Here is a 12,366-nt window from a genome sequence, read left to right as displayed (position 1 = left end):
TTTATGTACTTAAGTCGGCATTGCGCCTTTTGTATTTAATTCCGATGCAATTTTTGTGTTTCATCGTCAAAAAGAAGGCTAGAGGGATACTGTAACCCTGAAGTCAAGCATCGGAATCTATAACTGGTGTCACAGAAATGGTTCAAAACATAGTCAGGAAGAAGAGTCAGTCTTCTTGTACTTAAGTCGGCATTGTGCATTTTATATTTCTTTCCGATGCAATTTCTGTGTTTCATCGTCAATAAGAAGGTCAGAGGGATACAGTAAAACTGAAGCGAAGCATCGGAATCTATAACTAGTGTCACAGGAATGGTTCAAAACATAGATAGTAAGAAGAGTCAGTCTTCTTGTACTTGAGTCGGCATTGTGCCTTTTGTATTAAATTCCGATGCAATTTCTGTGGATGATCGTCAATAAGAATGTCCAAGGGATACAGTAAACCTGAAGTCAAGCATCGGAATCTATAAGTAGTGTCACAGGAATGGTTCAAAACATAGACAGTAAGAAGAGTCAGTCTTCTTGTACTCAAGTCGACATTGTGCATTTTCTATTTAATTCCGATGCAATATCTGTGTTTCATCGTCAATAAGAAGGTCCAAGGGATACGGCAAACCTGAAGTGAAGCATCGGAATCTATAACATGTGTCACAGAAATTTTTAAAAACATAGACAGTAAGAAGAGTCAGTCTTCTTGTACTTAAGTCGGCATTGTGCCTTTTGTATTTAATTCCGATGCAAATTCTGTGTTTCATCGTCAATAAGAAGGTCAGAGGGTTACAGTGTCCCTGAAGTGAAGCATCGGAATCTATAACTTGTGTCACAGTTATGGTTCAAAACATAGTCATGAAGAAGAATCAGTCTTCTTGTACTTAAGTCGGCAATGTGCATTTTATGTTTAATTCCGCTGCAATTTCTGTGTTCCATCGTCAATAAGAAGGTCAGAGGGATACAGTAAACCTGAAGTGAAGCATCGGAATCTATATTTAGTGTCACAGGAATGGTTCAAAACATAGATAGTAAGAAGAGTCAGTCTTCTTGTCCTTGAGTCGGCATTGTGCATTTTTGTATTAAATCCCAATGCAATTTCTGTGTATGATCTTCAACAAGAAGGTAAAAGGGATACAGTAAACCTGAAGTCAAGCATCGGAATCTATAACCAGTGTCACAGGAATGGTTCAAAGCATACGCAGTAAGAAGAGTCAGTCTTCTTGTACTCAAGTCGGCATTGTGCCTTTTCTATTTCATTACGATGCAATGTCTGTGTTTCATCGTCAATAAGAAGGTCAGAGGGATACAGTAAACCGGAAGTGAAGCATCGGAATCTATAACTGGTGTCACAGGAATGGTTCAAAACATATTCAGTAAGAAGAGTCAGTCTTTTTGTACTTAAGTCAGCATTGTGCATTTTGTATTTAATTCCGATGTAATTTCTGTGTTTCATCGTAAATAAGAAGGTCCAAATGATACCGTAAACCTCAAGTGAAGCATCGGAATCTACAACTAGTGTCACAGGATTGGTTCAAAACATAGACAGTAAGAAGAGTCAGTCTTCATGTACTTAAGTCGGTATTGTGAATTTTGTATTTAATTCCGATGCAATTTCTGTGTTTCATCGGCAATAAGGTCAGAGGGATACAGTAAACCTGTAGTGAAGCATCGGAATCTGTAACTAGTGTCACAGGAATGATTCAAAACATAGTTAGTAAGAATAGTCAGTCATTTTGTACTTAAGTCGTCATTGTGTCTTTTGTATTTAATTCCGATGTAGTTTCTGTGTTTCATCGTAAATAAGAAGGTCCAAATGATACAGTAAACCTGAAGTGAAGCATCGGAATCAATAACTAGTGTCACAGGAATAGTTCAAAACATAGACAGTAAGAAGAGTCAGTCTTCTTGTACTTAAGTCGGTATTGTGCCTCTTGTATTTAATTCCGCTGCAATTTCTGTGTTTCATCGTCAATAAGAAGTTCCAGGGGATACAGTAAACCTGAAATGAAGCATCGGAATCTATAACTAGTATCACAGGAATGGTTTAAAACATACTCAGTAACAAGAGTCAGTCTTCTTGTACCTAAGTCGGCATTGTGCCATTTCTATTTACTTCCGATGCAATTTCGGTGTTTCATTGTCAATGAGAAGGTCTAAGGGATACAGTAAACCTGGTGTGAAGCATCGAAATCTATAACTAGTGTCACAGGAATGGTTCAAACATAAACAGTAAGAATAGTCAGTCTTCATGCAATTAAGTCGGCATTGTGCCTTTAGTATTTAATTCCGATGCAATTTCTGTGTTTCATAGTCAATAAAAAGGTCAGAGGGATACAGTAAACCCGTAGGGAAGCATCGGAATCTATAACTAGTGTCACAGGAATGGTTCAAAACGTAGACGGTAAGAAGATTAAGCCTGCTTGTACTTAAGTCGGCATTGTTCCTGTTGTATTTAATTCCGATGCAATTTCTGTGTTTCATCATCAATAAGAAGGTCCAAGGGATACAGTAAACCTGAAGTGAAGCATCGGAATCTATAACTAGTGTCACAGGAATGGTTCAAAACATAGTCAGTAAGAAGAGTCAGTCTTCATGTACTTAAGTCGGCATTGTGACTTTTGTATTTAATTCCGATGCAATTTTTGTGTTTCGTCGTCAATAAGAAGGTCCAAGGGATACAGTAAACCGGAAGTGAAGCATCGGAATCTATAACTAGTGTCATTGGAATGGTTCAGGACATAGTCAGGAAGAAGAGTCAGTCTTCTTGTACATAAGTCCGCATTGTGCATTTTATATTTAATTCCGATGCAATTTCTGTGATTCATCGTCAATAAGAAGGTCAGAGGGAAACAGTAAACCTAAAGTGAAGCGTCGGAATCTATAACTAGTGTCACAGGAATGGTTCAGAACATAGATAGTAAGAAGAGTCAGTCTTCTTGTATTTGAGTCAGCACTGTGAGTTTTGTATTAAATTACGATGCAATTTCTGTGTATGATCGTCAATAAGAAGGTCCAAGGGATACAGTAAACCTGAAGTCAAGCATCGGAATCTATAACTAGTGTCAAAGGAATGGTTCAAAACATAGACAGTAAGAGGAGTCAGTCTTCTTGTACTCAAGTCCGCATTGTGCCTTTTCTATTTAATTCCGATGCAATTTCTGTGTTTCATCGTCAATAAGAAGGTCAGAGGGATACAGTAAACCTGAAGTGAAGCATCGGAATCTGTAACTAGTGCCATTGGAATGGTTCAAAAATAGATAGTAGGAACAGTCAGTCTTCTTGTAATTACGTCGGCATTGTGCCCTTTGTATCTAATTCCGATGCAATTTTTGCGTTTCATCGCCAATAAGAAGGACCAAGGGATACAGTAAACCTGAAGGGAAGCATCGGAATCTATAACTAGTGTCACAGGAATGGTTCAAAGCATAGACAGTTAGAAGAGTCAGTCTTATTGTACAGAAGTCGGCATTGTTTCATTTGTATTTAATTCCGATGCAATTTTTGTGTTTCATCGTCAATAAGAAGGTCAGAGGGATACAGTAAAACTGAAGTGAAACATTGGAATCTATAACTAGTGTTACAGGAATGGTTCAAAACATAGATAGTAGGACGAGTCAGTCTTCTTGTACTTGAGTCGGCATTGTGCCTTTTGTATTTAATTCCGATGCAATTTCTGTGTATGATCGTCAATAAGAAGGACCAAGGTATACAGTAAACCTGAAGTCAAGCATCGGAATCAATAACTAGTGCCACAGGAATGGCTCAAAACATAGACAGTGAGAAGAGTCAGTCTTCTTGTACTTAAGTCGGCATTGTGCCTTTTGTATTTAATTCGGATGTAATTTCTGTGTTTCATCGTAAATAAGAACGTCAGAGGGATGCAGTAAACCTAAAGTGAAGCATCGGAATCTATAACTAGTGTCACAGGAATGGTTAAAACATAGATAGTAAGAAGAGTCAGTCTTCTTGTACTCAAGTCCGCATTGTGCCTTTTCTATTTAATTCCGATGCAATTTCTGTGTTTCATCGTCAATAAGAAGGTCAGAGGGATACAGTAAACCTGAAGTGAACCATCGGAATCTGTAACTAGTGTCATTGGAATGGTTCAAAAATAGACAGTAGGAACAGTCAGTCTTCTTGTAATTACGTCGGCATTGTGCCCTTTGTATCTAATTCCGATGCAATTTTTGTGTTTCATCGCCAATAAGAAGGACCAAGGGATACAGTAAACCTGAAGGGAAGCATCGGAATCTATAACTAGTGTCACAGGAATGGTTCAAAGCATAGACAGTTAGAAGAGTCAGTCTTATTGTACAGAAGTCGGCATTGTTTCATTTGTATTTAATTCCGATGCAATTTTTGTGTTTCATCGTCGATAAGAAGGCTAGAGGGATACAGTAACCCTGAAGTGAAGCATCGGAATCTATAACTGGTGTCACAGAAATGGTTCAAAACATAGACAGGAAGAAGAGTCAGTCTTCTTGTACTTAAGTCGGCATTGTGCATTTTATATTTCTTTCCCATGCAATTTCTGTATTTCATCGTCAATAAGAAGGTCAGAGGGATACAGTAAAACTGAAGTGAAAATTTGGAATCTATAACTAGTGTTACAGGAATGGTTCAAAACATAGATAGTAGGACGAGTCAGTCTTCTTGTACTTGAGTCGGCATTGTGCCTTTTGTATTTAATTCCGATGCAATTTCTGTGTATGATCGTCAATAAGAAGGACCAAGGTATACAGTAAACCTGAAGTCAAGCATCGGAATCTATAACTAGTGTCACAGGAATGGCTCAAAACATAGACAGTGAGAAGAGTCAGTGTTCTTGTACTTAAGTCGGCATTGCGCCTTTTGTATTTAATTCCGATGTAATTTCTGTGTTTCATCGTAAATAAGAAGGTCAGAGGGATGCAGTAAACCTAAAGTGAAGCATCGGAATCTATAACTAGTGTCACAGGAATGGTTAAAACATAGATAGTAAGAAGAGTCAGTCTTCTTGTACTTGAGTCGGCATTGTGCATTTTGTATTAAATTCCGATGCAATTTCTGCGTATGATCGTCAATAAGAAGGTCCAAGCGATACTGTAAACCTGAAGTCAAGCATCGGAATCTATAACTAGTGTCACAGGAATGGTTCAAAACATAGTCAGGAAGAAGAGTCAGTCTTCTTGTACTTAAGTCGGCATTGTGCCTTTTGTATTTAATTACGATGCAATTTCTGTGTTTCATCGTCAATAAGAAGGTCCAAGGGATACAGTAAACCTAAAGTGAAGCATCGGAATCTATAACAAGTGTCACAGAAATGGTTCAAAACATAGTCATGAAGAAGAATCAGTCTTCTTGTACTTAAGTCGGCATTGTGCATTTTATATTTAATTACGATGCAATTTCTGTGTTTCATCGTCAATAAGAAGGTCAGAGGGATACAGTAAACCTGAAGTGTAGCATCGGAATCTATAACTAGTGTCACAGGAATGGTTCAAACATAGATAGTAAGAAGAGTCAGTCTTCTTGTCCTTGAGTCGGCATTGTGCATTTTTGTATTAAATTCCGATGCAATTTCTGTGTATCACCGTCAATAAGAAGGTCCAAGGGATACAGTTAACCTGAAGTCAAGCATCGGAATCTATAACTAGTGTCACAGGAATGGTTCAAAACATAGACAGTAAGAGGAGTCAGTCTTCTCGTACACAAGTCGGCATTGTGCCTTTTCTATTTAATTCCGATGCAGTTTCTGTGTTTCATCGTCAATAAGAAGGTCAGAGGGATACAGTAAATCTGAAGTGAAGCAACGGAATCTATAACTGGTGTCACAGGAATGGTTCAAAACATAGTCAGTTATAAGAGTCAGTCTTTTTGTACTTAAGTCGGCATTGTGCCTTTTGTATTTAATTCCGATGTAATTTCTGTGTTTCATAGTAAATAAGAAGGTCCAAATGATACAGTAAACCCGAAGTGAAGCATCGGAATCAATAACTAGTGTCAGAGGAGTGGTTCAAAACATAGTCAGTAAGAAGAGTCAGTCTTCTTCTACTTAAGTCGGCATTGTGCCTTTTCCATTTAATTCCGATGCAATGTCGGTGTTTCATCGTCAATAAGTAGGTCCAAGGGATACAGTAAACCTGGTGTGAAAGATCGAAATCTGTAACTAGTGTCACAGGAATGGTTCAAAACATAGTCAGTAAGTAGAGTCAGTCTTCTTGCACTTAAGTCGGCATTGTGCCTTTTGTATTTAATTCCGAAGCAATTTCTGTGTTTCATCGTCAATAAGAAGGTCAGAGGGATACAGTAAACCTGAAGTGAAGCATCGGAATCTATAACTAGTGTCACAGAAATGGTTCAAAACATAGTCAGGAAGAAGAGTCAGTCTTCTTGTACATAAGTCGGCATTGTGCATTTTATATTTAATTCCAATGCAATTTCTGTGTTTCATAGTCAATAAGAAGGTAAGAGGGATACAGTAAACCTGAAGTGAAGCATCGGAATCAATAACTAGTGTTACAGGAATGGTTCAAATTATACTCAGTAACAAGAGTCAGTCTTCTTGTACCTAAGTCGGCATTGTGCCTTTTCCATTTAATTCCGATGCAATGTCGGTGTTTCATCGTCAATAAGTAGGTCCAAGGGATACAGTAAACCTGGTGTGAAAGATCGAAATCTGTAACTAGTGTCACAGGAATGGTTCAAAACATAGTCAGTAAGTAGAGTCAGTCTTCTTGCACTTAAGTCGGCATTGTGCCATTTGTATTTAATTCCGATGCAATTTCTGTGTTTCATCGTCAATAAGAAGGACCAAGGGATACGGTAAACCTGTAGTGATGCATCGGAATCTATAACTAGTGTCACAGGAATGGTTCAACACATAGACGGTAAGAAGAGTCAGCCTTCTTGTACATAAGCCGGCGTTGTGCCTTTTGTATTTAATTCCGATGCAATATCTGTGTTTCATCGTCAATAAGAGGGTCCAAGGGATACAGTAAACCTGAAGTGAAGCATCGGAATCTATAACTAGTGTCACGGGAATGGTTCAAAGCATAGTCAGTAAGAAGAGTCAGTCTTTATGTACTTAAGTCGGCATTGTGCCTTTTGTATTTATTTCCGATGCAAATTCTGTGTTTCATCGTCAGTACGAAGGTCCAAGGGATACAGTAAACCTGAACTGAAACATCGGAATCTATAACTAGTGTCAATGGAATGGTTCAAACATAGACAGTAGGAAGAGTCAGTCTTCTTGTACTTAAGCCGGCATATTGCCTTTTGTATTTATTTCCGATGTAATTTTGTGTTTTATCGTAAATACGAAGGTCCAAATGATACAGTAAACCTGAAGTGAAGCATCGGAATCTATAACTAGTGTCACAGGAATGGTTCAAAACATAGACAGTAAGAAGAGTCAATCGTCTTGTACGTAAGTCGGTATTGTGCCTTTTGTATCTAATTCCGATGCAATATCTGTGTTTCAGCGGCAATAAGGTCAGAGGGATACAGTAAACCTGTAATGAAGCATCAGAATCTATAACTAGTGTCACAAGAATGGTTCAACACATAGTCAGTAAGCAGAGTCAGTCTTTTCGTACTTAAGTCGTCATTGTGCCTTTTGTACTTTATTCCGATGTTATTTCTGTGTTTCATCGTAAATAAGAAGGTCCAAATGATACAGTAAACCTGAAGTGAAGCATCGGAATCAATAACTAGTGTCACAGGAATGGTTCAAAACATAGTCAGTAAGAAGAGACAGTCTTCTTGTACTTAAGTCGGTTTTGTGCCATTTGTATTTAATTCTGATGCAATTTCTGTGTTTCATCGTCAATAAGAAGTTCCAAGGGATACAGTAAACCTGAAGTGAAGCATCGGAATCTACAACTAGTGTCACACGAATGGTTCAAATTATACTCAGTAAGAAGAGTCAGTCTTCTTGTACCTAAGTCGGCATTGTGCCTTTTCTATTTAATTCCGATGCAATTTCGGTGTTTCATTGTCAATGAGAAGGTCCAAGGGATACAGTAAACCTGGTGTGAAGCATCGGAATCTATAACTAGTATCACAGGAATGGTTTAAAACATACTCAGTAACAAGAGTCAGTCTTCTTGTACCTAAGTCGGCATTGTGCCATTTCTATTTACTTCCGATGCAATTTCGGTGTTTCATTGTCAATGAGAAGGTCTAAGGGATACAGTAAACCTGGTGTGAAGCATCGAAATCTATAACTAGTGTCACAGGAATGGTTCAAACATAAACAGTAAGAATAGTCAGTCTTCATGCAATTAAGTCGGCATTGTGCCTTTAGTATTTAATTCCGATGCAACTTCTGTGTTTCATAGTCAATAAAAAGGTCAGAGGGATACAGTAAACCCGTAGGGAAGCATCGGAATCTATAACTAGTGTCACAGGAATGGTTCAAAACGTAGACGGTAAGAAGATTAAGCCTGCTTGTACTTAAGTCGGCATTGTGCCTGTTGTATTTAATTCCGATGCAATTTCTGTGTTTCATCATCAATAAGAAGGTCCAAGGGATACAGTAAACCTGAAGTGAAGCATCGGAATCTATAACTAGTGTCACAGGAATGGTTCAAAACATAGTCAGTAAGAAGAGTCAGTCTTCATGTACTTAAGTCGGCATTGTGACTTTTGTATTTAATTCCGATGCAATTTTTGTGTTTCGTCGTCAATAAGAAGGTCCAAGGGATACAGTAAACCGGAAATGAAGCATCGGAATCTATAACTAGTGTCATTGGAATGGTTCAGGACATAGTCAGGAAGAAGAGTCAGTCTTCTTGTACATAAGTCCGCATTGTGCATTTTATATTTAATTCCGATGCAATTTCTGTGATTCATCGTCAATAAGAAGGTCAGAGGGATACAGTAAACCTAAAGTGAAGCGTCGGAATCTATAACTAGTGTCACAGGAATGGTTCAGAACATAGATAGTAAGAAGAGTCAGTCTTCTTGTATTTGAGTCAGCATTGTGAGTTTTGTATTAAATTACGATGCAATCTCTGTGTATGATCGTCAATAAGAAGGTCCAAGGGATACAGTAAACCTGAAGTCAAGCATCGGAATCTATAACTAGTGTCAAAGGAATGGTTCAAAACATAGACAGTAAGAAGAGTCAGTCCTCTTGTACTCAAGTCCGCATTGTGCCTTTTCTATTTAATTCCGATGCAATTTCTGTGTTTCATCGTCAATAAGAAGGTCAGAGGGATACAGTAAACCTGAAGTGAAGCATCGGAATCTGTAACTAGTGTCATTGGAATGTTTCAAAAATAGATAGTAGGAACAGTCAGTCTTCTTGTAATTACGTCGGCATTGTGCCCTTTGTATCTAATTCCGATGCAATTTTTGCGTTTCATCGCCAATAAGAAGGACCAAGGGATACAGTAAACCTGAAGGGAAGCATCGGAATCTATAACTAGTGTCACAGGAATGGTTCAAAGCATAGACAGTTAGAAGAGTCAGTCTTATTGTACAGAAGTCGGCATTGTTTCATTTGTATTTAATTCCGATGCAATTTTTTGTGTTTCATCGTCGATAAGAAGGCTAGAGGGATACAGTAACCCTGAAGTGAAGCATCGGAATCTATAACTGGTGTCACAGAAATGGTTCAAAACATAGTCAGGAAGAAGAGTCAGCCTTCATGTACTTAAGTCGGCATTGTGCATTTTATATTTCTTTCCCATGCAATTTCTGTGTTTCATCGTCAATAAGAAGGTCAGAGGGATACAGTAAAACTGAAGTGAAACATTGGAATCTATAACTAGTGTTACAGGAATGGTTCAAAACATAGATAGTAGGACGAGTCAGTCTTCTTGTACTTGAGTCGGCATTGTGCCTTTTGTATTTAATTCCGATGCAATTTCTGTGTATGATCGTCAATAAGAAGGACCAAGGTATACAGTAAACCTGAAGTCAAGCATCGGAATCAATAACTAGTGCCACAGGAATGGCTCAAAACATAGACAGTGAGAAGAGTCAGTCTTCTTGTACTTAAGTCGGCATTGTGCCTTTTGTATTTAATTCGGATGTAATTTCTGTGTTTCATCGTAAATAAGAACGTCAGAGGGATGCAGTAAACCTAAAGTGAAGCATCGGAATCTATAACTAGTGTCACAGGAATGGTTAAAACATAGATAGTAAGAAGAGTCAGTCTTCTTGTACTCAAGTCCGCATTGTGCCTTTTCTATTTAATTCCGATGCAATTTCTGTGTTTCATCGTCAATAAGAAGGTCAGAGGGATACAGTAAACCTGAAGTGAACCATCGGAATCTGTAACTAGTGTCATTGGAATGGTTCAAAAATAGACAGTAGGAACAGGCAGTCTTCTTGTAATTACGTCGGCATTGTGCCCTTTGTATCTAATTCCGATGCAATTTTTGTGTTTCATCGCCAATAAGAAGGACCAAGGGATACAGTAAACCTGAAGGGAAGCATCGGAATCTATAACTAGTGTCACAGGAATGGTTCAAAGCATAGACAGTTAGAAGAGTCAGTCTTATTGTACAGAAGTCGGCATTGTTTCATTTGTATTTAATTCCGATGCAATTTTTGTGTTTCATCGTCGATAAGAAGGCTAGAGGGATACAGTAACCCTGAAGTGAAGCATCGGAATCTATAACTGGTGTCACAGAAATGGTTCAAAACATAGACAGGAAGAAGAGTCAGTCTTCATGTACTTAAGTCGGCATTGTGCATTTTATATTTCTTTCCCATGCAATTTCTGTATTTCATCGTCAATGAGAAGGTCAGAGGGATACAGTAAAACTGAAGTGAAACATTGGAATCTATAACTAGTGTTACAGGAATGGTTCAAAACATAGATAGTAGGACGAGTCAGTCTTCTTGTACTTGAGTCGGCATTGTGCCTTTTGTATTTAATTCCGATGCAATTTCTGTGTATGATCGTCAATAAGAAGGACCAAGGTATACAGTAAACCTGAAGTCAAGCATCGGAATCTATAACTAGTGTCACAGGAATGGCTCAAAACATAGACAGTGAGAAGAGTCAGTGTTCTTGTACTTAAGTCGGCATTGTGCCTTTTGTATTTAATTCCGATGTAATTTCTGTGTTTCATCGTAAATAAGAAGGTCAGAGGGATGCAGTAAACCTAAAGTGAAGCATCGGAATCTATAACTAGTGTCACAGGAATGGTTAAAACATAGATAGTAAGAAGAGTCAGTCTTCTTGTACTTGAGTCGTCATTGTGCATTTTTCATTAAATTCCGATGCAATTTCTGCGTATGATCGTCAATAAGAAGGTCCAAGCGATACTGTAAACCTGAAGTCAAGCATCGGAATCTATAACTAGTGTCACAGGAATGGTTCAAAACATAGTCAGGAAGAAGTGTCAGTCTTCTTGTACTTAAGTCGGCATTGTGCCTTTTGTATTTAATTACGATGCAATTTCTGTGTTTCATCGCCAATAAGAAGGTCCAAGGGATACAGTAAACCTAAAGTGAAGCATCGGAATCTATAACAAGTGTCACAGAAATGGTTCAAAACATAGTCATGAAGAAGAATCAGTCTTCTTGTACTTAAGTCGGCATTGTGCATTTTATATTTAATTACGATGCAATTTCTGTGTTTCATCGTCAATAAGAAGGTCAGAGGGATACAGTAAACCTGAAGTGAAGCATCGGAATCTATAACTAGTGTCACAGGAATGGTTCAAACATAGATAGCAAGAAGAGTCAGTCTTCTTGTCCTTGAGTCGGCATTGTGCATTTTTGTATTAAATTCTGATGCAATTTCTGTGTATCACCGTCAATACGAAGGTCCAAGGGATACAGTTAACCTGAAGTCAAGCATCGGAATCTATAACTAGTGTCACAGGAATGGTTCAAAACATAGACAGTAAGAAGAGTCAGTCTTCTCGTACACAAGTCGGCATTGTGCCTTTTCTATTTAATTCCGATGCAGTTTCTGTGTTTCATCGTCAATAAGAAGGTCAGAGGGATACAGTAAATCTGAAGTGAAGCAACGGAATCTATAACTGGTGTCACAGGAATGGTTCAAAACATAGTCAGTTATAAGAGTCAGTCTTTTTGTACTTAAGTCGGCATTGTGCCTTTTGTATTTAATTCCGATGTAATTTCTGTGTTTCATAGTAAATAAGAAGGTCCAAATGATACAGTAAACCTGAAGTGAAGCATCGGAATCAATAACTAGTGTCAGAGGAGTGGTTCAAAACATAGTCAGTAAGATCAGTCAGTCTTCTCGTCCTTAAGTCGGCATTGTGCCTTTTGTATTAATTTCCGATGCAGTTTCTGTGTTTCATCGTCAAAAAGCAGGTCCAAGGGATACAGAAAACCTGAAGTGAGGCATCGGAATCTATAACTAGAGTCACAGGAATGGTTCAAAACATAGTCAGTAAGAAGAGTCAG

The sequence above is a fragment of the Schistocerca americana genome, chromosome 4 (genome assembly GCF_021461395.2).
Source record: "Schistocerca americana isolate TAMUIC-IGC-003095 chromosome 4, iqSchAmer2.1, whole genome shotgun sequence".
In the NCBI taxonomy this organism is placed as follows: domain Eukaryota; kingdom Metazoa; phylum Arthropoda; class Insecta; order Orthoptera; family Acrididae; genus Schistocerca; species Schistocerca americana.
This window is presented reverse-complemented; position numbering follows the sequence as displayed.